The 22,832-nt window shown below is 44.3% G+C and overlaps 1 pseudogene across 1 annotated transcript; it reads right to left on the bottom strand.

Moving 5' to 3' along the window:
* Window positions 1-999: 999 nt before the first annotated feature.
* LOC128571870 (glyceraldehyde-3-phosphate dehydrogenase-like) lies at window positions 1,000-2,273 on the bottom strand (annotated as a pseudogene). The gene has a single exon (XR_008375988.1). The product of XR_008375988.1 is annotated as a glyceraldehyde-3-phosphate dehydrogenase-like (transcript).
* Between the last annotated feature and the right edge of the window lie 20,559 nt (window positions 2,274-22,832).

Below are 22,832 nucleotides of genomic sequence, written 5' to 3'. Positions count from 1 at the left end.
GACACAGGACTGTTCCAGCATTTCTGTGACCTCAGAATTATACTGAAGTCCCTGTTCACTTACAACATCTCCCAGTTCTCTGATGCCTTTTGCAAGTGAAGACCATCCTTACAGTCACATAGCACAGTGACTAAGTACATTAACTCACAGGACAGACTGGCCTTTGCATGAACCTCAGTTTTACCTTGACTAGTTATGTAACCTTGGGCAGGTGTCTAAACTATTCTATGACTCTAATTCATCAGTAAAACAGCAGTAACAATTGTGTCTGCCTCATAGAATTATTATAAGAGTTAAAAAGGATTTACACCCTCATGATTGCATTATTGTACACAGCTATGATTTAATGGAAAAAAAAGGATTAACACATAAAAACTCACTCAGAAAAATTCGTTTGCCTAAGCACTCCACAAACATCAAACAGTCTTCCTATCTTATCTCCTCCCTGATTTTGTTGAGTTACAAAAACTGTCCACTGACTTGTGCTCTAAGAAACACTTGTTAAGCACCCATTCTGTGCCTGACACTGCAACAGGTGCTAGGGATCCACAGGTCCAAAGAGCCAAGTTCCCACAACACAGAGGCTGGAATGCAGCAAAGGAAATCGGCTAACACAGGAAGCGTATGTCCGGAGGGGGAGAGGCCACCGGGCACAAGATTTACTTTTGTGTGTCTTCCGATGCTGGCTTGGAAAAAGGCTGTTCCTTGGGCACTTGGCGACCTCTCAACTTGTTACTAAACCCTAAGATTGACTTCAACCAGCAGGCTCTGTCCTCAAAGGGTTTCTGTTCCAACACAGCACACAGGCATGGTTCAAATGGATATGCAGAGGCTGAGCGGGCATGTGAATTGAAAACTGAAAGCGTAACTAGGCACACTGCACATAGGCAGGAGTAAAGCATCAGCGAGATGGGGACAAGGAGAGGGGAGTCTTCCTTTCTCTTCCTAGCTATGTGTAAAGGATCCAGGGAGGAGGTGCAATTTTTTTTTTTTTTAATTCAGGGAACTTTATTGATGTTACATGACAAGGTGGGGCTCCTTAGGCCCCTCTTGTTCTTGAGGGGGTCTGGTGTGGAAACTGTCGAGGGGAGATTCTCAGTGAGGTGGGGGACTGAGTAGGCAGGGGCACCCCAGCAGCTAAGGGCCTTTCTCTTCCTCTCATGCTCTGGCTGGGGCTGGTGGTCTGGGGGTTCTTACTCCTTGGAGGCCATGTGGGCCATAAGATCCACCACCCTGTTGCTGTAGCCAAATTCATTATCATACCAGGCAATGAGTTTGACAAAGTGGTCGTTGAGGGCAATGCCAGGCGCAGCATCAAAGGTGGAAGAACGGGTGTCACCATTGAAGTCAGAGGAGACGACCTGGCGCTCGATGTAACCCAGGATGCCCTTGAGGGGGCCCTCTGATGCCTGCTTCACCACCTTCTTGATATCATCGTATTTGGCAGCCTTCTCTAGATGGCAGGTGAGATCCACGACCGACACGTTGGCAGTGGGTACCAGGAAGGCCATGCCAGTAAGCTTCCCATTCAGCTCAGGGATGACCTTGCCCACAGCCTTGGCTGCACCAGTTGAGGCAGGGATGATGTTCTGGAGAGCCCCGTGGCCATCACGCCACAACTTCCCAGAGGGGCCATCCACAGTCTTCTGGGTGGCAGTGATGGCATGGACTGTGGTCATGAGTCCCTCCACAATGCCGAAGTTGTCATGGATGACCTTAGCCAAGGGGGCTAAGCAGTTGGTGGTGCAGGAGGCATTGCTGACGATGCAGAGGCTGTTTTCGTACTTCTCATGGTTCACACCCATCACAAACATGGGGGCATCAGGAGAAGGGGCAGAGATGACGACCCTTTTGGCACCCCCTGTAGGTGAGCCCCAGCCTTCTCCATGGTGGTGAAGACACCAGTGGACTCCACAACATACTCTGCGCCTGCCTCACCCCATTTGATTTTGGTGGGATCTCGCTCCTGGAAGATGGTTATGGGATTTCCATTGATGACAACCTTCCCGTTCTCAGCCTTGACTGTGCCATGGAATTTGCCATGGGTGGAATCATACTGGAACATGTAGACCATGCAGTTGAGGTCAATGAAGGGGTCATTGATGGCGACAATATCCACTTTGCCAGAGTTAAAAGCAGCCCTGGTGACCAGGCGCCCAATACGACCAAAACCGTTTATTCCGACCTTCACTTTCACCATGGTGCCTCGGGGATGCGGCTGGCGCTGCACTAGAAGAAGTGGCTGTCTGACGAACGGGAGGACCAGAGAGCGGAGGAGGTGCAATTTTAAAAGGAAAGAATATCGCACAAGAAATGTAAAGACAGGCCCCTCCTATCTATAGAAACTTGGCCTCACTCACCAGCTGCTACCTCTAGTTCAGGAAACATTGTGGGGCTCTCACTTCAGTTCTGTGTGATCTTCAAATAATAGTCCACCGCTTTATGTGAATGTTAAAGTCGGAAAGTGTTAATTCGCCCACCTCTTTCATTTGAAAGATGAAGATACTGAAATCAAGGAGGGAAATGCAGAGCCTCCAAGGTCACACGCTGGTCAGCCCCAGGGCCAGGCTGGAAGCAGGTCTCTCACTTCCTGGGCTGGTGATCTGTCTGCTCGCTCATGTGCCTTTGCCTTGTTTGTTTGCTTTTCTGGATGTTCAGATTCAGGGCAAGTTCAGCCCCAGGTGAGACTGAGATTGGAGTGGCTGAAGAAAAGAAGGCAGTGGGCTTGGCCAGTGTGCCAAGTGGCCATCTGGGCAGCTCACTCCCTGGAGACCAGGAAGACCTCGCCCCCGGTCACTCCCTCCACCAGCTCTTGATTTCCTTTACCTACCAAAGCAAGGCCTTTAGGTGAGGGAGGCACTTGTCCTTGCTTCCCTTGAGGGCACAGCACATGGACTCAGGGTCACCCAAGTGGGGCAACACGAACAGCCACCATTTCCACATGCTGCCTCTGTACTGGGCACTTAGTAGACATCATCTCTTTGAATCCTTACAGTTGCTACTAGTTTTAGTCCCACTTTACAGATGAGAAAACTGAGGCTAAGCAAGGTTAATAGCTTTGCCGAAGTCACTCAGCCCTCCAGAGTGTTTGGCCGGGCCCCACACAGTGAACCACCCAGCCACTCTGCCTCTTCTCATAATCACTCTCTCTACTTAGATCTTCTTGTCCTATTTTCTCCTCAACATCTTCTAGTCCTTCTCTGACAACAATCTAATTCAAACAAAAGGAAAAACAAAAAGCAAACCAAAAAAAGCTTCCTTAGCTACTGATGTATGGAACCCGGGGCCAAATTGTGCCGTCCAGGCCGCCAGTCTCCAGCAGGTGACACTTCACTTGCCAGGCAAGCTGACCCTCCTGGGGAGACAGGCTAAGGCTGGACTCACAGAAAACAGCAAGACTTGGGAGAGAGGGGGATATTTCATAAAAGGGGAAGACTGGAGAGTAAGTTTCTCCTTTCCTCCACTTTCACCACACATCTACTTACTCTGCCTGAACAGATAGCTTTATTTAGCCTGTCTGTGTATTCTTTTTTTTGAGACAGAGTCTCACTCAGTATGTCACCCTTAGTAGAGTGCCTTGGTGTCACAGCTCACAGCAACCTCCAACTCTTGGGCTTAAGTGATTCTCTTGCCACAGCCTCCCAGGCAGCTGGGACTATAGGTGCCCACCACAACACCAGCTATTTTTTTTTGTTATTGTTGTCATTGTTGTTTAGCAGTCCCTGGCCATGTTCGAACCCACCAGTCCTGTGCATGTGGTTGGTGCCCTAACCACTGAACTACGGGTGCTAAGCCATGCCTCTGCATTCCTGTGTCTTAAATTGTTTCATCGCGAGTGGTGGTCTTTCTCTTTGCCTTCTGCCTATATGAGACCAAGAGTCAGTTCCACCACAGTGCTGAATGCCAGAAATCTCAAAGGTAGGGTCCTGTTTAGCAGGTCCTACCCCCTCCAGGGACCCCCACTCTGAAGCCACTCCCAGATAACACCCTCCAAAGACTGATCCAAGGCAGCCCCACCGTGCTTTCTCTCAGTGGCTCAGAGAGAAAGCCAGAGATCCCATGCTGGCTGTCCACACCTGCCACGCGCTAGATGGCAGGCTCTAAATAATTAACGAGAATCATTTTGTAATGTGCTGACCCCTGAACATTGCACATCACTCATTCTGATATCCTGCTCTCCCCTGCTCCCTCTCCAGATCTCTCACTCAGATAGCTCAGCCTTCCCTCCTGGGCTCCCAGCAGACACCACATTCACTGGCCCCCTGAACATCTTACAAGCTGCATCACACCAGCAATGGAGCTTGGCGTCTTATACTTCTTTGATGAGACAAGTGGAATGGTGTAAATGGCTGGTTGGTGAAGATGCTGATGTGGGAGCCACCCCCTGCTTGAGCCAGGGAATGTCCTAAAGCCCCAGCTAAGAGGAGGCAACAAGAAGATTCACAGGCCTGGAAGAAGGGGTCTCAGCACAGGCTGGATGACCCCCCCTTTCAGGGGCACACCCCCAGGTAGGGCAAAGAGCCTCACACAGGAAGTATTAGGATATCTACACAAGCTCCCCTGAACTTCATGCCAGTCTTTTAGCATCAGTCACCTTCCAGGTACCCAGGCCTAGGAAGGGTGATATGGAGGGATATGAGAGAAAACTGAGGTCCCCTGTCCTTATAACCCACCTGGAAGAAGGGGACTCATAGACAGGAGTCCCCTGAGAGGAAAATGCAAAGTTTCAGAATATTTCTGGAGACCCACAGACACTGATGATCCCAGTTATCTCTGGAGACTAGAAAGGGGGGAAGGCAGAGGAAGGAGAACACATTCCTCCTTTTGCTTTTTCCTTTATACACTGTGCACCACCAGAAGGTTTCGCAACAATGTACTACTTTTCAGTTTGTTTGGCTTTTTACTTAACATGTAGAACCAGAGGCTAGAAATTGCTCTACTACTTTTTATAATCTTCTAACACTTTCATAAAAAGCGACCAAATTAAGACTAGACTGTAAGCTGTTCTGAAGGTCTGTGCTATATGTCTTGACTTTTTCTGCGTCCCCAGCATCTAGAACATTCCCTGAGCAGCAGAGATGTAAACTCTTGAGAGATGTAAGCTACTCAATCAAGAGTAGCTGAATGTGGAATAAAGATGGTGCTATTATGGGGTTCAAACTAAAAGTGAGAAAGAATAAGAGGAAAGGGAGGGACAAGAACCATAAAAAAGCTTCAAGAAGGAACCAGAAAGGATTTAAAAGAGCAGAAAGGTTGGGAAAGAATAGCTAAGGCAAAGAGAAAGTATCAACCCTCAGAAAGCATGTTTGGACAGATAGATGAATGAATGAATATCCTGATCCAAGGCAGGAAGGTAGAGATGCAGAAAAAGCAAAGCCAGAATAAGGGAGCATGGAGATTAAACTGGACAGCCTTGACTTGCCTAAAGGCTGGAAGGACAGGCCACCTGCTATGCTCCAAAGTGGTCACCAGCCACTGTAAAGCTGAGTGATCTGCCCACAGTCCAGCACACAGCTGCCAGAGCTGAGCCTGGCCCTCTTCACCTAACCCCACTTTTCTCTCCACTGCACTCTGCTGCCCCTAAACTAGCAGCTCCCAGCCCCAAATGGGGTAGAGCTGGCTTCTCCCCTTCAGCTAAGGGGAGAAGGGCATTAATTAACTGGGCATTCTCGTGCCCTGTTCCCTGAGAGTCTGATTTAGTAAGCACTAACCAAAAATATGCATTTTTTATTGACAAATTATTATATATATATTTATAGAGCACAACGTGATGTTTTGATAAATGTATGTATCCATTTCAGAACGACTGAATGAAGCTATTTATAACAATATCTCTATGCCTTACATACATATTATTTTCTGTGGTATGAACAGTTAAAATCTATTCTTTCAACAACTTTGAAATATGCATTAAAGTGTTATTAACTATAGTTACCATGCTATGCCATAGACCACAGAAACTTATTCCTCCTATCTGACTTTGCACCCTTGACCAAAATGGTTGCTACAATGCCAGGAGCTTCTGCAGCCAGTTAGGGACTATGTGGTAACAAATATGAGGAAATAAATAAATAAATAATCCTAAGGATGAAAAGATGGTTCTGCTTAAAGAAGGCAAGAGTTTACATCCTTGGTGGCAGTGCTGGGCTCAGACCCAGCCTTGAACAACCTATTTCTGGACTTCCTCTTAGAACCTTCCATCTCTGGGCCTTACACTACTGGAGGTAACTAAAGGAGTGATATTTATTTCTGCCTATTCCTTGCAGCAAAAGACATCTTCCCTTAATACAGTTCCCCATTTAAGGGGCTTCAAAATTAGGAGGAACTGACCCAACCCTCTCCAAATCAGCTTGGTAGATGTAGCTGGTGTGGGGCACCAACCTCTCACAAAAATCACAGTGGAAACCAACCTAGAGTTCTTACTTCTGTCCATTGTATGCTTCTAATTCCCTTTATAAACTTCTCTAAAGGAAAGCGAGAAGATCTAACATGCACATATACTTGGGCTGTACACGATTTTAACTAACTTACCAATGGTTTGGGTTTCACAGGGGGCTTTGCTAGAAAGGGGGGTGCTTGGGAGCAGTGTAGTTTCCAAGACTCACGAAGCTTCCTTCCTCCTTCCTCCCTGCTGCAATGACAGCATTCTTTCATCTGCTGGCTGCTTTCTAAAACTCCTTTTACCAGAGAATGTAGTCATTCTTCCTCCCCGGGAAGAAAACTAGTAGAGTGGTGAAGTTAAAAGGTCATGGGATTCAGAGATAGTAAACGTGAATGCTCAGCCTCCCACCTATAAACTGTGAGTATGTGGCTTGTTTACCTTTGCTGAAGCTCATCTTCATTATTTATTTTTAAAAATGGAGAAGGGAGACATGTCACATTATTTGAGCAAACAGGCTGCTCTGAGAGTTAAATGTGGTAATATATTGGAGGGTGTTCTAGGAAGACCTTAAGTATACCGTGGAGGTTCTAGTTTCATTTTAAGAAAAATGTGAAATCAATATGACCAAATGCTAGCGTGTGTTAATTCTGAGTAAGTACAGAGTTCACACTTGCTGCACTTCTCTACACTTTTGAAATATTTCATAATTTGAGGACAAAAAGCCTCACGTAATGAGTGACCCACAGAATAGACCGCTATATTTGTGGTCACTCCCAAAAGAGATCTGTTTGATGATGTGGTCAGGGGACCCAGCCTCTCACCTCACATACCAAAAGGTGGTCTGCCATCCTGGTAAGTGAAACCCTCTGGGAACAAGGAAATAGATGAAAAGGAGAAGACAGCCCACAAAGGCAGGCTGGCAGCACTGGAGCCTGAATACCAGCTCTCTTGTTTTGTCAAAATGAGTTCCCTCTGGCTCGGTGCCTGTAGCTCAGCGGCTGGGGCGCAGCCACACATACCACAGCTGGTGGGCTCAAACCCGACCTGGGCCTGCCAAACAACAATGACAACCACAAAAAAAAAAAAGATTGCCAGGTGTTGTGGCAGGCCCCTGTAGTCCCAGCTACTTTGGAGGCTGAGGCAAGAGAATCACTTAAACCTAAGAGTTTTGCTGTAAGCTATCATGCCACAGCACTCCACCAAGGGTGACATAGTGAGACTCTGTCTAAATAAATAAATAAAATAATTTTCCTCTAGCAGAGTTTCAGGCATGTAGCTGGTATTCAATAAATTCCTACCATGGGGCTGATTAGCCAGACTAGACCTGATTCAGCATAACAAAAAGGGAGCATCTGTTCTCTTTCTCTGATGTCACCTCTAGTATCATATCTTGGGATTGCTGTGAACTTCATCATGACTTTTACAGGAAATAGGAATTTACCTTCCCAATCCTGGACCTTCCTTCTTCTTCCTAAGAATTGGGATCTATAAAATACAAAGTTCCTTGGTGTGCAGCCCAAGTGTAATCATGAACCCAATTCAGTAGTTGCTTTTGGTTTTGTTTTTGGTTTGTTGTTGTTTGTTTGTTTGTTTGTTTGTTTTGAGACAGGGTCTCACTTTGTCACCCAGGCTGGAATGCAGTGTTCTCATCATAGGTCACTGTAACCTCAAACTCCTGGGCTCAAGCAATACTCCTGCCTCAGCTTCCCAAGTAGAAGCTGACTATCAATGTGGGCCAAGATGCCTGGCCAATTTTTCTATTTTTAGTAGACATGGGGTCTCATTCTATGTTTGGTTCTCAGTTTGGTCTCAAACTCCTAGCCTCAAGCAATATTCCTGCCTCAACCTCCCAAAGAAGGTGTGAGCCACAGCATTTGGCCTTCATAGATTTTTAGTAAAACAACAGGAAAAATGAGTCACATTTTCTCCAGTTCAAGCCCAATAATGCCATCTTCAGGACTTGACAACTTCAGGTCCTGGTGAGAGGCTGGGCTAATTAAATTGACGAGCTTCCAAAAGATTGCAGAGAAATGATGAAGCTATAAACAACACAAATCACATCCTCTTATCCTGGGCCCTGGTTGCTTTCGATGAGGTTCTTCATTTCACTTTTGCAGGTCCCACCCTTGGCAAATTTGGGGTGCCCAAAAGCCAAGAAGGTTTTGGAAAGTAAGGAAATTTCCCTCTCTGGAAAGTCACAAACTGCAAAGAGTAAACGATTTTAATTAACCCCATAGGCGATGGGGAGCCATTAAAGAAGTAGGAGATTTATAGTGTGAACATCTTTCAGGTTCTCTGTGAGTGGAAGGAGTGGCAAGGTTATTTGGTGGGGAAAGAAAAACATGTCACCTATTTAAATCCTTCCCTATTGATGGAATTACAGGTAGCTCAGAGGAAATTGGGGAAACATATTCATACTTCAAATCAGAACATTTTTTTTTACATTCAATGTAAAACATTAATATTTACATTAAATATTTCTTTAGTGCTTACAAGGATCCTGGCACTGTGATAAGCATTTTATTTTTTTTGTTGTTGTTGTTTATTTTTTATTTATTTTTTTATAGACAGAGTCTCACTTTATCACCCTCGGTAGAGTGCTATGGCGTCACAGCTCACAGCAACCTTCAACTCCTGAGCTTAGGAGATTCTCTTGCCTCAGCCTCCCAAGTAGCTGGGACTTCAGGCGCCTGCCACAATGCCCGGCTATTTTTTTGTTGCAGTTTGGCTGGAGCTGGGTTTGAACCAGCCACCCTCAGTATATGGGGCCAGCACCCTACCCACTTAGCCCATGATAAGCCCAGCACCCAGGTGCTGCCCATGATAAGCATTTTATATACATCATTATATGGGATCCTAAAAAAGATTGAATTCTCTTCCACCACTTTTCAGAAGAAGAAACTGAGGTGGTTCAAAATGGTCCAAGGTCACATAGCAGCGTGTGGTGGAGCTAGAATCTGCATCCATCCTCCTCATTTTCCCCCTTTGCTGCTCTGGGGACCTCTTCTGTCTTGCACACACATGGCCAGTCTATCCTTGTGCATGCGCCAGCCAGGAAGCAGGCACCAGGCAGAGGCAGCTTTTATTTGGGGATAAATGTAGGGCAATGGAAAGTAGCTGGCCTGAGAGGGAGTTATGGCCTGGGGTTAAGGTTTCCCCGAATGTAATTAGCTGTGTGACCTTTGCAGGGTTACTTCACCTCCCTGACCTTCCTTATCTGTAAAATTAGGAATAGAGCTGTGCTTGGAAAATTATTTTGAGCAGAAGAACCTTTTTCTTTAAAATGAAATGATAAATGAACCACAATAAAACAAAATAAGAGTAACCTGACTGATGCTGGAGGGGAGAGGACAAAGTCTAGATGCTGCACACAGATTCCTTAATTCCCATATTCTGTTGCAAAAACAGAATTCCAGAGAACTGAGTAACTTGGGTAAGTTCCATAGATGCTCCAAGGCAGAACGGGCATTTTTAGTCTGGGTAATCTTGCTTGAAATGTGGGATCTCACCACTGGACCCTCCTATCCTTCTTGAAGGAGACAGGGAAATGCTTCATTTATGATGGCACATTTGCAACAAGCCATCACACTGAAAAGTTAAGGTTCAAATTGGCAATAATCTCCCACATTGGCCCGTGCCGAATGAGAGATTGCTAGGTAGACAGATATAAATATAGACTTTATTATACCACATCACAAGGCAGGGGAGTTAATGTAGCTGGGAGAACATTCATTTCCACATTTCCTTACTTTTGCGTATCTTAATTTGCAACTTAATGTGGCATTACCATAATTTTTTGCATTATGTAATGATTAAAGTGAGGCGTATCATATTTATTGATTTATCTGATTTATTTAAAATGTAACCATTGCCCCAGGGCAGGTGCATGTACAAAATACAAATGCAACAGTTAAATTGAAACCGGCAGATAAATTCCCCATTAAGAGAAGATATTTCGGGACTGTCAAGACAATGAGAAATGTCTTCCCAACATCATAGGAGAGAAGGAATCTTGAGAGGTCATCTGGTCCAACCCTCTGCCTCAGGCAGAATCACTCCTAATCCCCCACAACTGAGAACACACTGAGATTTCTGACAATCTCTAGGGAGAGCCACGTAGTCCACCATACTCTCCCACCTCCATCGTCAACTGCAAGACCAAGATGTCTTCTCTGAGTCAAACCAGACTCTTTGTTATTTTAATCAATGCCCCCAATATCTTACTCCCTGAGTTTATAGTCAACCCACTCTCACGGTCCATTCCTCATCCATTTCTTGTTGAGCTATTTTTCATTACACACTTTCACCTCCTAAAAGACCCAGGCTAGGACATCACAGAATCTCAGAGTCTTCCAGTGAGAGGGAGAAAAGAGCTAGTAGCATCCCACTCAAGCAAAAACTCCTGGGCATTCAATCTTTTCTAGAGACTTCTAAAGCTGAGGCACCCACTGTTCCATAGGGAGCTCTAATTCTGAGTCTGGTGCTGTGGGGACACATACTCCCTGTAATTTTCTTCCAGTTCCAGCCTGTTCCTTTCTCCATTCTTTAATTAGGGCTCAGAATCTTGCATCGAATTACACTGAGATTATATTTCAAAGCCTTCTCTCCAAGGAAGAGCCATGCACCCTTCTCAACCCTCCATTAGGGCCCTCACTATTCCTTCCACTTTCATAAGGCCACTGGGCCTTGTCCTAAACAACATATATGCTTTAGTTTCTACTCTATAAAGCTATCTTTTCTTCATTTTAGCACATGCCATCACAGACTCTCGAATTATGAGAACTAATAATATGATTAGTTCAACACTAATAATATGATTACAGTAATACATTGAAGATGACATTTATGAGGTGGTTACTATGGAAGAAACAGAGTTCATCCCGGTCCTATCAACTAACAATGTGTGTGCCTGGTCTTACCCAAATCAGCCTTTTCACTGACAGAAGGGACGGGATGCACTGGGTCAGAGCTTCTCAATTGTCTACTTTTGGCCATAGAGCTCTTCCTTTAGTGAAAGCGGACTAAGAACTCAAATTGTAAAACAGCACAACACAAGCTGCTTGCCCTCTAGAACCAGCCCCAGTGTCCCTTCCTTCGGGAGGACTTCTCTCACTTCTCCAGGTTAGGTAAGGCTCCCATACATCACCTTCTGTACCTCACAGCTGTCTTTGCATAATTCATGGAGCAATTGGCTTGGTTTCTGCATCTCACACTAGACTGTCAGCCCATGAGGGCCTGTGCCATGACTACTCCCCTCACTGCTGCATCCCTAGGGCTTGGGCTTAGCAAAGTGCAGGATTCATACTGAGTTCTCCATAAACACAGAAGGAAAGGAGATGGGAAGGAAGAGAGGGAGAAAGAAAAGCAGGGCGAGGGAGGGGAAGCAGGCAAAATATTTATCCAATTATGTCCTCCCACTACTTTCCAAGAGAAACCCTACTTAGATCATCTCTCCAGCTAGATCGAAAGCAGTATGAGGTCTCCTTCCCATTATTCATCCTTAGTGCTTATTCAAAGCTCCTTCAGCAAGATACCCAGCACTTTGCTCTCCGTAGCACTGTGTCACCAAAGGAAGCACAACTTCACCATGAGAAGCCTTTACATGCATCCCAAGTGCCAAACTCCTTCCTTGCCTGTTCCACTGCCGCATCTGGGGAAGAGGAGACTCCTCATCTCTCCAACTATGCTGATGCCAAGAGGTGCCCCTCACCGCCCAGAGGTCCACCAAGAGTCTGTGACGGCATGTGCTAATCTCAGCTCACTTCCTTCCTAGGGATGACAGGTCTTGGCTGCTGGGATTTGGACAGGGAAGTTCTTCCAGGGCAAGCAAAGGTAAGAACTACCTAAGAGAAAGCTGAAAGTGGTGGGGAGTCTGGAGAGGAAAGGACAGAGCAGTCCAGGCAAGGGAACAAGCAAAGAGAGAAGGACTAAGATGTGGGAAATTTTGAAAAGTCAACAAGGGAAAGCTATGGGACTTGTTGACTTGCCCTGCAGGTCAGATGGAGGAGGCCCTAGGCTGAAATCTGCAGATGAAATAGAGAACATTGTGAAATATTACAACCAGAAGAAACAATAACAGTTCCCAGTGGGGAAGGACAGCAGCTTACATTGAAAAGATGTGGGGGTGAGCAGGATTTAAGCTAACCACAAACTTGGTATGAATTAACAGTGTAATAGAATTGCCAAAAGGAAAGCAGAAGTCTTTACATGGTGTTAATAAAAATACTTGTTTCCTATCTAGGGAAGTGCTGGGCAGATGACATTTGCATTGCAGTCTCTTCTTCTGGCCTCTACATTTTAAAAAGAACATTGAACCTGGTAGAAAGAAGCCAGTTGCAACCCAGTTTGTATTGTTATGATTCTGTTTACATGAAGTACAAAACCAGGCCAATCTTGTCTATACTTGGGAGTCAGAACAGTGGTTGCCTCTGTGCTGACAAAGACTGGCAGGGGGCATGCTAGGGACTGTCAGGGTACTAGTGATGCACTGTTCCTTGGTCTGGCTGCCGTTCACATGGGCATGTTCAGTTTATAAATGTTCATGTCTGTCTATATGCATATTAAACATACATTTAAAAAAAATTTTAAATCCACAATTCTGTCCCAAGAGCACAGAGTTTATTGGGCAGACAGACTATAAAAGTGCTAAAAGTGTTGTCTTAGTTACCTTGGGCTGCCATAATAAAATGGACTGGGTGGCTTAAACAACAGATAATTATTTTTCACAGTTTGAGAGTTTGGAACTCCAAGATCATGGTTTCAACATGGTAGGTTTCTGGTGAGGGTACCTCCTTCTGGCTTAGCAATGGTCACTTTATCACTGTGTGCTCACATGTCCTTTCCTCAAGGAAGGAGAGAGAGAGATGAAATCTTCTTAAAAGGCCCCTAATCGTATCAGATTAAAACTGTACCTTTATGAACTTATTTAACCTTAATTACCTTCTAAAAGCCCTATCTTCAAATACTTTTCCATTGGGGTTAGGGCTTCAAATTATAACAGGAGAGGACACAGTTTAGTACATAGCAGGTGTCCTGTAATAGAAGCAGGTATTGAAATACAAAAGTTGTCACTATGCAGCCTGGGATACTGGCCACATGAAAGTTACTGAGTAAGTGGAGATAAAATTGAGCTTACTGAGGACCAACATCATGAGGGCCATCCTGCTGGGAGGGAAGAACTTGTGAAGCTAGTTGGAAGAGCAGAGAGGAGCAGTCCACATAGGAGGAAAGACACTGGCAGGGGAACCACAGCATGTTCCGGCCACAGAGAGCTGGGCCAGACAATAGCAGCATATTTGCAAAATGAGTCATTTCATGCCCAGTGTGAAGGAAGCAGGGGTTAGAGGAGAATCGAGGGATTGGAAGTCCCGTCGGAAGTTGAGGCGAGGGGTCAGCAGGCAGGCAGCTTGAGGTCATGTACCAGGCAGGCAGACAGCATGAGGGGAGGGTCCCAAGTGGGGAGTGTATGGATGTATACAGGAGGCCATGAAGGGAGGATGAAGCAGGCTGAGGTGAGGCTTAAAGGCTACACCAAACATTTGGATCTTAATCTTTATAGGGGCTTATGAGGAAAGCATGCACAGATTATCAGCTCACAAAAAGGAGGCCTGTCCACGCAGCAGCCAGCAGCCATATCAGCACCACTTTGCTGATGTAGCAACAACCAGTTCTGCTGAATAAGAAACCCTGTGTGCAGATCAGGAACCAGGCAAGGTTGCCCATTGTCTCCACTGCTCTTTAACATTGTAATGGAAGTTATAATCATTGCAATTAGAGAAGAAAAGGCGATCAAGGGCATCCATATAGGGTCAGAAGAGATCAAGCTTTCACTCTTCACAGATGATGTGATTGTGTATCTGGAAAACACCAGGGATTCTACTACAAAACTCTTAGAAGTGATCAAGGAATACAGCAGCATCTCAGGTTACAAAATCAACATTCATAAATAGGTAGCCTTTATATATACCAACAGTAGTCAAGCTGAAAAAATGTCAAGGACTCTATTCCATTCATAGTAGTGCCAAAGAAGATGAAATATTTGGGAGTTTATCTAACAAAGGATGTGAAAGATCTCTATAAAGAGAACTATGAAACTCTAAGAAAAGAAATAGCTGAAAAGGTTAACAAATGGAAAAACATACCATGCTCATGGCTGGGAAGAATCAACATTGTTAAAATGTCCATACTACCCAAAGCAATACACAATTTTATTTTTTTTATTTTATTTTTTTATTAAATCATAGCTGTGTACATCAATATGATCATGGGGCACCATACACTTGTTTCATAGAATATTTGACACATTTTCATCTCATTAGTTGACATAGCCCTCCTGGCATTTTCCTAGTTACTTTGCCAAGACATTTACATTCCACATTTGCCAAGGCGCACATGTACCCTTGTAAGATGCACCACAGGTGTGATCCTTTCAATCCCCCTTCCCTCTACCCACCTCCCCCCTCCCTCCCCATGCTTTCCCCCTTCCCCCTGTTCTTAGGTTGTAACTTGGTTATAGCTTTCATGTGAAGGTCCTAAGTTAGTTTCATAGTAGGAGTGAATACATTGGATATTTTTTCTTCCATTCTGGAGACACTTTACTGAGAAGAATATGTTCCAGCTCCATCCATGTAAACATGAAAAGAGGTAAAGTCTCCATCTTTCTTCAAGGCTGCATAGTATTCCATGGTGTACATATACCACAATTTATTAATCCATTCGTGGATCGATGGGCACTTGGGTTTCTTCCATGACTTAGCAATTATGAATAGGGCTGCAATAAAGATTCTGGTACAAATATCTTTGTTATGATGTGGTTTTTGGTCTTCTGGGTATATGCCCAGCAGAGGCATTACAGGATTGAATGGCAGATCTATTTTTAGATCTCTAAGTGTTCTCCATATCTCTTTCCAAAAGGAATGTATTAGTTTGCATTCCCACCAGCAGTGCAAAAGTATTCCCTTTTCTCCACATCCACACCAACATCTCTGGTCTCTGGTCTTGGGATTTTGTGCTATAGGCTAGTCTCACTGGAGTTAGATGGTATCTCAAAGTAGTTTTGATTTGCATTTCTCTGATGATTAAAGATGATGAGCATTTTTTCATATGTCTGAAGGCCACTTTCCTGTCTTCTTCAGAGAAGTTTCTTTTCAATTCTCTTGCCCAGCCTGTGATGGTATCCCTTGTTCTTTTCTTGCTAATGCATTTGAGTTCTCTGTGGATTCTGGTTATTAAACCTTTGTCAGAGACATAACCAGCAAATTCAAAAGTTGTCTCAAGAATTTAACGAATTTAAAGACAAAACCACCAAAGACTCAGACACACTGAAGCAAGAATTTGCAGCCCTTAAAGATGTGAAAAATACAGTAGAATCACTCAGCAACAGAATGGACCAAGCAGAAGAAATGATTTCTGACATCGAAGATAAAGCCTTCAAACGCTCCCCAACTCTCAAAGAGGAAGAGAAATGGAAAGCAATATACAATTTTAATGCAATCCCTATTAAAGCTCCACTGTCATACTTTAAAGATCTTGAAAAAAATAATACTTTGTTTTACATGGAATCAGGAAAAAACCTCGAATAGGCAAGACATTACTCAGAAATAAAAACAAAGCAGGAGGATTCATGACCTCAGACTATACTATAAATCAATAGTGATCAAAAAAGCATGGTACTAGCACAAAAGCAGAGAGATAGATGTATGGAACAGAATAGAGAACAAAGAGATGAACCCAGCTACTTACCATTATTTGATCTTTGACAAGCCAATTAAAAACATTCAGTGGGGAAAAGATTCCCTATTTAACAAATGGTGATGGGCGAACAGGTTGGCAACCTATAGAAGACTGAACCTGGACCCACACCTTTCACCATTAACTAATACTGACTCTCACTGGATTAAAGATTTAAACTTAAGACATGAAACTATAAAAATACTAGAAGAAAGTGTAGGGAAAACTCTTGAAGAAATCAGTCTGGGTGAATATTTTATGAGGAGGACGCCCCAGGCAATTGAAGCAGCATCAAAAATACATTACTGGGACCTGATCAAATTAAAAAGCTTCTGCACAGCCAAGAACACAGAAAGTAAAACAAGCAGACAGCCCTCAGAATGGGAGAAGATATTTGCAGGTTATGTCTCCAACAAAGGTTTAATAACCAGAATTCACAGAGAACTCAAACGCATTAGCAAGAAAAGAACAAGTGATCCCATCTCAGTCTGGACAAGGGACTTGAAGAGAAAATTCTCTGAAGAAGACAGTTGCACAGCCTACAGACATATAAAAAAATGCTCATTATCCTTAATCATCAGAGAAATGCAAATCAAAACTACTTTGAGATATCATCTAACTTCGGTAAGATTAGCCCATATCACAAAATCCCAAGACCAGAGATGTTGACATGGATGTGGAGAAAAGGGAACACTTCTACACTGCTAGTGGGAATGCAAACTAATACTTTCTTTTTGGAAAGATATTTGGAGAACACTTAGAGATCTAAAAATAGACCTGCTATTCGATCCTACAATTCCTCTACTAGGTATATATCCAGAAGACCAAAAATCACATTATAACAAAGATATTTGTACCAGAATGTTTATTGCAGCCCAATTTATAATTGCTAAATCATGGAAGAAGCCCAAGTGCCCATCAACCCACGAATGGATCAATAAATTGTGGTACATGTATACCATGGAATATTATGTAGCTTTAAAGAAAGATGGAGACTTTACCTCTTTCATGTTTACATGGATGGAGCTGGAACATATTCTTCTTAGCAAAGTATCTCGAGAATGGAAGAAAAAGTATCCAATATACTCAGCCCTACTATGAAACTAATTCATATGAAAGCTATAACCCTAGCCGGGCGTTGTGGCGGGCGCCTGTAGTCCCAGCTGCTCGGGAGGCTGAGGCAAGAGAATCACGTAAGCCCAAGAGTTAAGAGGTTGCTGTGAGCCGTGTGATGCCACCGCACTCTACCGGAGGGCGGTACAGTGAGACTCTGTCTCTACAAAAAAAAAAAAGAAGAAAGCTATAACCCAATTATAACCTAAGAATATGGGGAAAGGGAGGGGAGGAGGTGGTGGAGGAAGGGTAATTGGTGGGACCACACCTACGGTGCATCTTACAAGGGTACATGTGAAACTTACTAAATGTAGAATATAAATGTCTTAACACAATAACTAAGAAAATGCCAGGAAGGCTATGTTAACCAGTGTGATGAAAATATTTCAAATTATATATAAAACCAGTGTATGGTGCCCCATGATTGCATAATGTACACAGCTATGATTTAATAAATAAATAAATAAAAGGAAAAAAAAGAAACCCTGTGTGGCAGCCACATTTAACCAACCTGGGCTCACAGATTCCGCAGGCTGGAAGGGCCTTGGAGTCACTAGTCCAGCATCTTCCAAATTAGGCTGCCAGTCACTAAGGGGTTAAATGAATTAAATCTATATTTGTATTCCTATAGAAATATTTGTATTTGGCATGATTTTCAAAATGTCTTGTTAGTAGTATTGGAGGTATCATTGAAGGAGCAGATGTCTTTTTTGTTAGATCCCTTCTTAACAGGTAGCAGGAGGCAATGGCAAGTGTCCACACAGAGAGGGCAAGGGGACAGATGAATGGTGATCACTCTGTATCCCTGAGATGCAGTCCTCCCTTTGGGTTTTCCTACCTCCGTGCCTCTCCTCTGTCCCTTCACTAGCATCTGTTCCTTTGAATGGCTTTATCTCTGTTTACACTCCTTGAATGAGCTTATTCAGGCCCAAATCTTTAAGTATTTCCAGTGCACCTATGACTGCCTGATGTGTTTCTTCAGGCCCCTGGGGGCCAGCCTCATGCACTGGCTCCCTGCCATGTATACCTGCGGTCAGCAGCACCTGGGGTGAGTCCTGGTTAATCCCACTGCCCAGCTCCTTTATGTTAGAAGCAAAGACCTTAAGCTGCCCTTCAATGCTTGACATGAGCTGGCCCCTTTCTGTATCTCCATGACTTTGGAGATGCTACACCACCATCTCTCCCACTTATCGTCCATTAACTCAGTTTAATTAGGCAGACTTTGGACTTCTGTCCTCCAGAATTGTGAGAGAATAAATTTCTGTTGTTTAAAGCCACCAGGGTGTTGATCATTTGTTACAGCAGCCGCAGAAAACTAATACAGATTATTTAACATTCAGCTGAATGCCTTATACTGCACCTGCTTCCCCCAGGCTGGGCCAGGATTCTGCCATAAAGCTCCCTGTGCACTAAAGTTAGTCTCTTGTACCATCCTTGTCTGCTTTCCCCATCAAGCTGTGAATTCCCTGAGGACAATTGCGGTGTCCTCCCAACTCAGTCAGTGCCTAAAACTCTGCAGATAGTAAGTGTTGACTGCAACTGAATTAGACCCCTATAGTTGTCCAACAGCGGAGTGAGTGGCCACAGGAGACAGTGGGCTCCTCTGTGCTGAGAGTAACCAGGCCAAAATTGGTTGTTCATCTCTGTGACAAGGGAGATGAACAACCCTTGTGTCTTCTCTCTGTGTGTTCAAGAGATCCCTTCCCTGAGTAGGCAGACTCATTCTAATTGACACCTAGGGCCCCTTCTGTATTAGTTGGGGTTGGATGGCCAACCCTTGTAACAGAAATATATTTTCTCATCATTCTGGAGGCTGGAAGTCCAAGATCAAGGCTTTGGCAGGTTTGGTTTCTTCTGAGGCCAATCTCTTTGGCTTGCAGATGGCCACCTTCTCTCCGTGTCCTCAGATGGTCTTCCCTCTGTGGGCGTAACTCTGTCCTAATCTCATCTTCTTATTAGGACACTAGTCATGCCGTATGAGAGCCCCACCCATATGACCTCATTTTACTTTAATTACCTCATTAAGGGTGCTGTCTCCAAATATAGTCGTGTTCTGAGATATTGGGGTTAGAACTTCAACATCTGAATTTTGGAAAAACACAGTCTAGCCCAGAACATGTCCTAACTTGAGTATTTCTAATTCTAAAAACAAAAGCAACCTAAGTTTATGTGGCAAGGTGGGGACAGGAAGAGAGGGAGGAGGCAGAGGAAGGCTACACATGTATAATCAGATTACCAGCAGGCCCCACACCTTTGTGAGCAGAATCATGCCACCCAGAACATTCTAGAACAACCAGGAATGGTGCCTGCTCCAAGCAGTGCAGTATCCCTGGGCAGGCCAGATACACACGAGAAGTTGACTAAAAACTCTGGGCGGTTTATGGGACCCAGCAAGACACCTTACAGGAGGTCAAAGATGAGCTGTCTGGGAATCCTTCATGGAAGAGGCAGGATTTGGGTGAGTCTTAGAGACCAGGAAGGCCATTGCCAGGCAGAGGGAAGGGGACAGAGACTCTAGGTGAAGGGGACAGCCTCAGCAAATCCTCACTAGCAACAAAAATGTGTGTGTATCATTTTGTCTGTTTCCCGAAGCTGGTGGAACAAGTTACCACACGCTTGGTAGCTTAAAACAACAGAAATGTATTCTCTCACTGTTTCGGAAGTCTGAAATCAATATCATTGGACCAAAATCAAGGTGTCAACAGGACACACCCTCTGGAGGCTCCAGGAGAGAGTCTGTCCCTTGCCTCTTCCTCCTTCTGGTGCTTGACCCTTCACCGAACCACATTTTTGACCATACAGGGTGCTATCCCCAGCTCCCATGTATCGGGAAGTGATCATGTCCTTCAGGGGCCATTGTTCATTCTACCACAATTGTATAGGAAAGGCAGGAAGGAAGACACCATTATTCTGCCTCACCAAAATGACTTATGTAGGTTAGACAATTAATTTAGGGTTTTGCCTGCATTAGAATCACCTGGGGAAAGTTTTCTTAAAATGCATGTCTCTGAGAAACTCAGCTGCAGTTAGCCTAGGGTGGAATCTGAGAATCTGAATTTGTTGACTGCCCCTCCCGTAGTATGCCACATTTTGTCAGAAACTGGTGAAGTAGAGTCTATATTAATATTTGCTCTCATAACAAACTCTGAGAGGCCACCATGGAACCAGTAACACAGACGACACAGTGGAGAGAAATTTCCTGAAGATGGGGAGGGGTTGCCACTGCAGAGCTTTTGATATTATTTATATTAAAGAAAATTAACTTTTAGAAAGCTCCCAGCTAATTCTAATTAGCACTGTTAGGAAGCATTAGTTTGGGGCAAATATGGGACTAGTCCTTTGTAGTACCCATGCTGGTTGACTGATGATAATAGGAAACTTACATTTGCATCTTGTGTAATCAAGTGAAGTTCATGGACAGTAAATTTCCAGACAGTAAATTTCTGGACAGTATGTCTAAGGCAGCTAACCAAGGGAAGCACCCCCAAGCCTCCCAGCTCAGCTAGCTGGTGCCAGAACCAGGAGAGGCCCCCAAACAAAAACTTAAGAGCCCTGGGCCTTATGACAGCCAGCGTGGCACTCTTAGTATTCTCATGGGAGCTCTCTTCTGATCTGGTGTCACAAGCATCTCTTCCAGGTGACTAGTGAATATCCAATTCCTTCTAGAGTCACATAGATTCATGTTGTCATCACATCATTCTTTCTGTCACTGTCTTGTGGGAGTTGTCCTTTCCCACTGAATCCATCTTCCATGCCATCCTGTTCCCATCCCAGCCCCAAGACACAAAGAGACACCCAGCCACAGAGCTGGTCAGCTGAGACACAGACTGGGAGAATCACACTTTTAAAAAAGAGGAGGAGAAAGAAGCCCTGAGGGTTCAATCTTTCCTTTCAGTTGTCAGAGCAGATGGAGGATTACTGCCTCATGAAAGCCAGATTAGGCTGGCCCAGCACCAGCAGGGTGAGCTGAAGGGATCTGGGCCAGGAGAGGCCCAGAGGCAAGAGCAGAATGAAGGCAGGGAGAGGCGCACACGGGCTGTGGATTCCAGGCGGGAGGAGGTTAGGTGAGGCACAGCTCCCCCCAGCTGCTGCCCTCACTTGCCCCAGTCCAGCTTCAGCCACCTCCCACCCTCCATGCCCAAGGACACTAGGACACACTAACACAAGGTCACACTCGCAAAGACACACACTGAAATACAAAAGCATATAAACACAAACACACCCAACATAAGCTCATCAAACACACAAGAAGCATGGTTCAGGCCCAAAAGTCAGGCTCCTTCCAGACTATTCTGGTTCCAGTCTGCACTGAGCTAGACAACGGCAAACAAATCATTCCTTTCTGGTCCAAATCACTCTCTGGACCAGTATCCTCACCTGTCATTAAATCTTCCAGCACTACCTCCAAGATGCTTCCCCTCCTCTGATGCTATACAAGCCACCCTCCCTCTTGCCTGGATTACAACAGACTCCTTATTGGCCTCCTGTCTCCCATAGTCTGTTTGCTCATCAGCCAGAGGGTTCTTTTTTTTTTTTTTATTGTTGGGGATTCATTGAGGGTACAATAAGCCAGTTACACTGATTGCAATTGTTAGGTAAAGTCCCTCTTGCAATCATGTCTTGCCCCCATAAAATGTGACACACACTAAGGCCCCACCCCCCTCCCTCCATCCCTCTTTCTGCTTCCCCCCCCATAACCTTAATTGTCATTACTTGTCCTCATATCAAAATTGAGTACATAGGATTCATGCTGCTCCATTCTTGTGATGCTTTACTAAGAATAATGTCTTCCACTTCCATCCAGGTTAATACGAAGGATGTAAAGTCTCTGTTTTTTTTAATGGCTGAATAGTATTCCATGGTATACATATACCACAGCTTGTTAATCCATTCCTGGGTTGGTGGGCATTTAGGCTGTTTCCACATTTTGGCGATTGTAAATTGAGCTGCAATAAACAGTCTAGTACAAGCGTCCTTATGATAAAAGGATTTCTTTCCTTCTGGGCAGATGCCCAGTAATGGGATTGCAGGATCAAATGGGAGGTCTAGCTTGAGTGCTTTGAGGTTTCTCCATACTTCCTTCCAGAAAGGTTGTACTAGTTTGCAGTCCCACCAGCAGTGTAAAAGTGTTCCCTTCTCTCCACATCCACGCCAGCATCTCCAGTTTTGAGATTTTGTGATGTGGGCCATTCTCACTGGGGTTAGATGATATCTCAGGGTTGTTTTGATTTGCATTTCTCTAATATATAGAGATGATGAACATTTTTTCATGTGTTTGTTAGCCATTCATCTGTCATCTTTAGAGAAAGTTCTATTCATGTCTCTTGCCCATTGATATATGGGATTGTTGGCTTTTTTCATGTGGATTAATTTGAGTTCTCTATAGATCCTAGTTATCAAGCTTTTGTCTGATTGAAAATATGCAAATATCCTTTCCCATTGTGTAGGTTGTCTCTTTGCTTTGGTTATTGTCTCCTTAGCTGTACAGAAGCTTTTCAGTTTAATGAAGTCCCATTTGTTTATTTTTGTTGTTGTTGCAATTGCCATGGCATTCTTCTTCATGAAGTCTTTCCCCAGTCCATTATCTTCCAGTGTTTTTCCTATGCTT

The sequence above is a fragment of the Nycticebus coucang genome, chromosome 19 (assembly GCF_027406575.1).
Source record: "Nycticebus coucang isolate mNycCou1 chromosome 19, mNycCou1.pri, whole genome shotgun sequence".
In the NCBI taxonomy this organism is placed as follows: Eukaryota; Metazoa; Chordata; class Mammalia; order Primates; family Lorisidae; genus Nycticebus; species Nycticebus coucang.
Note: the sequence above shows the minus strand (reverse complement) of the source record. Positions and strands in the feature narration are given on the sequence as shown.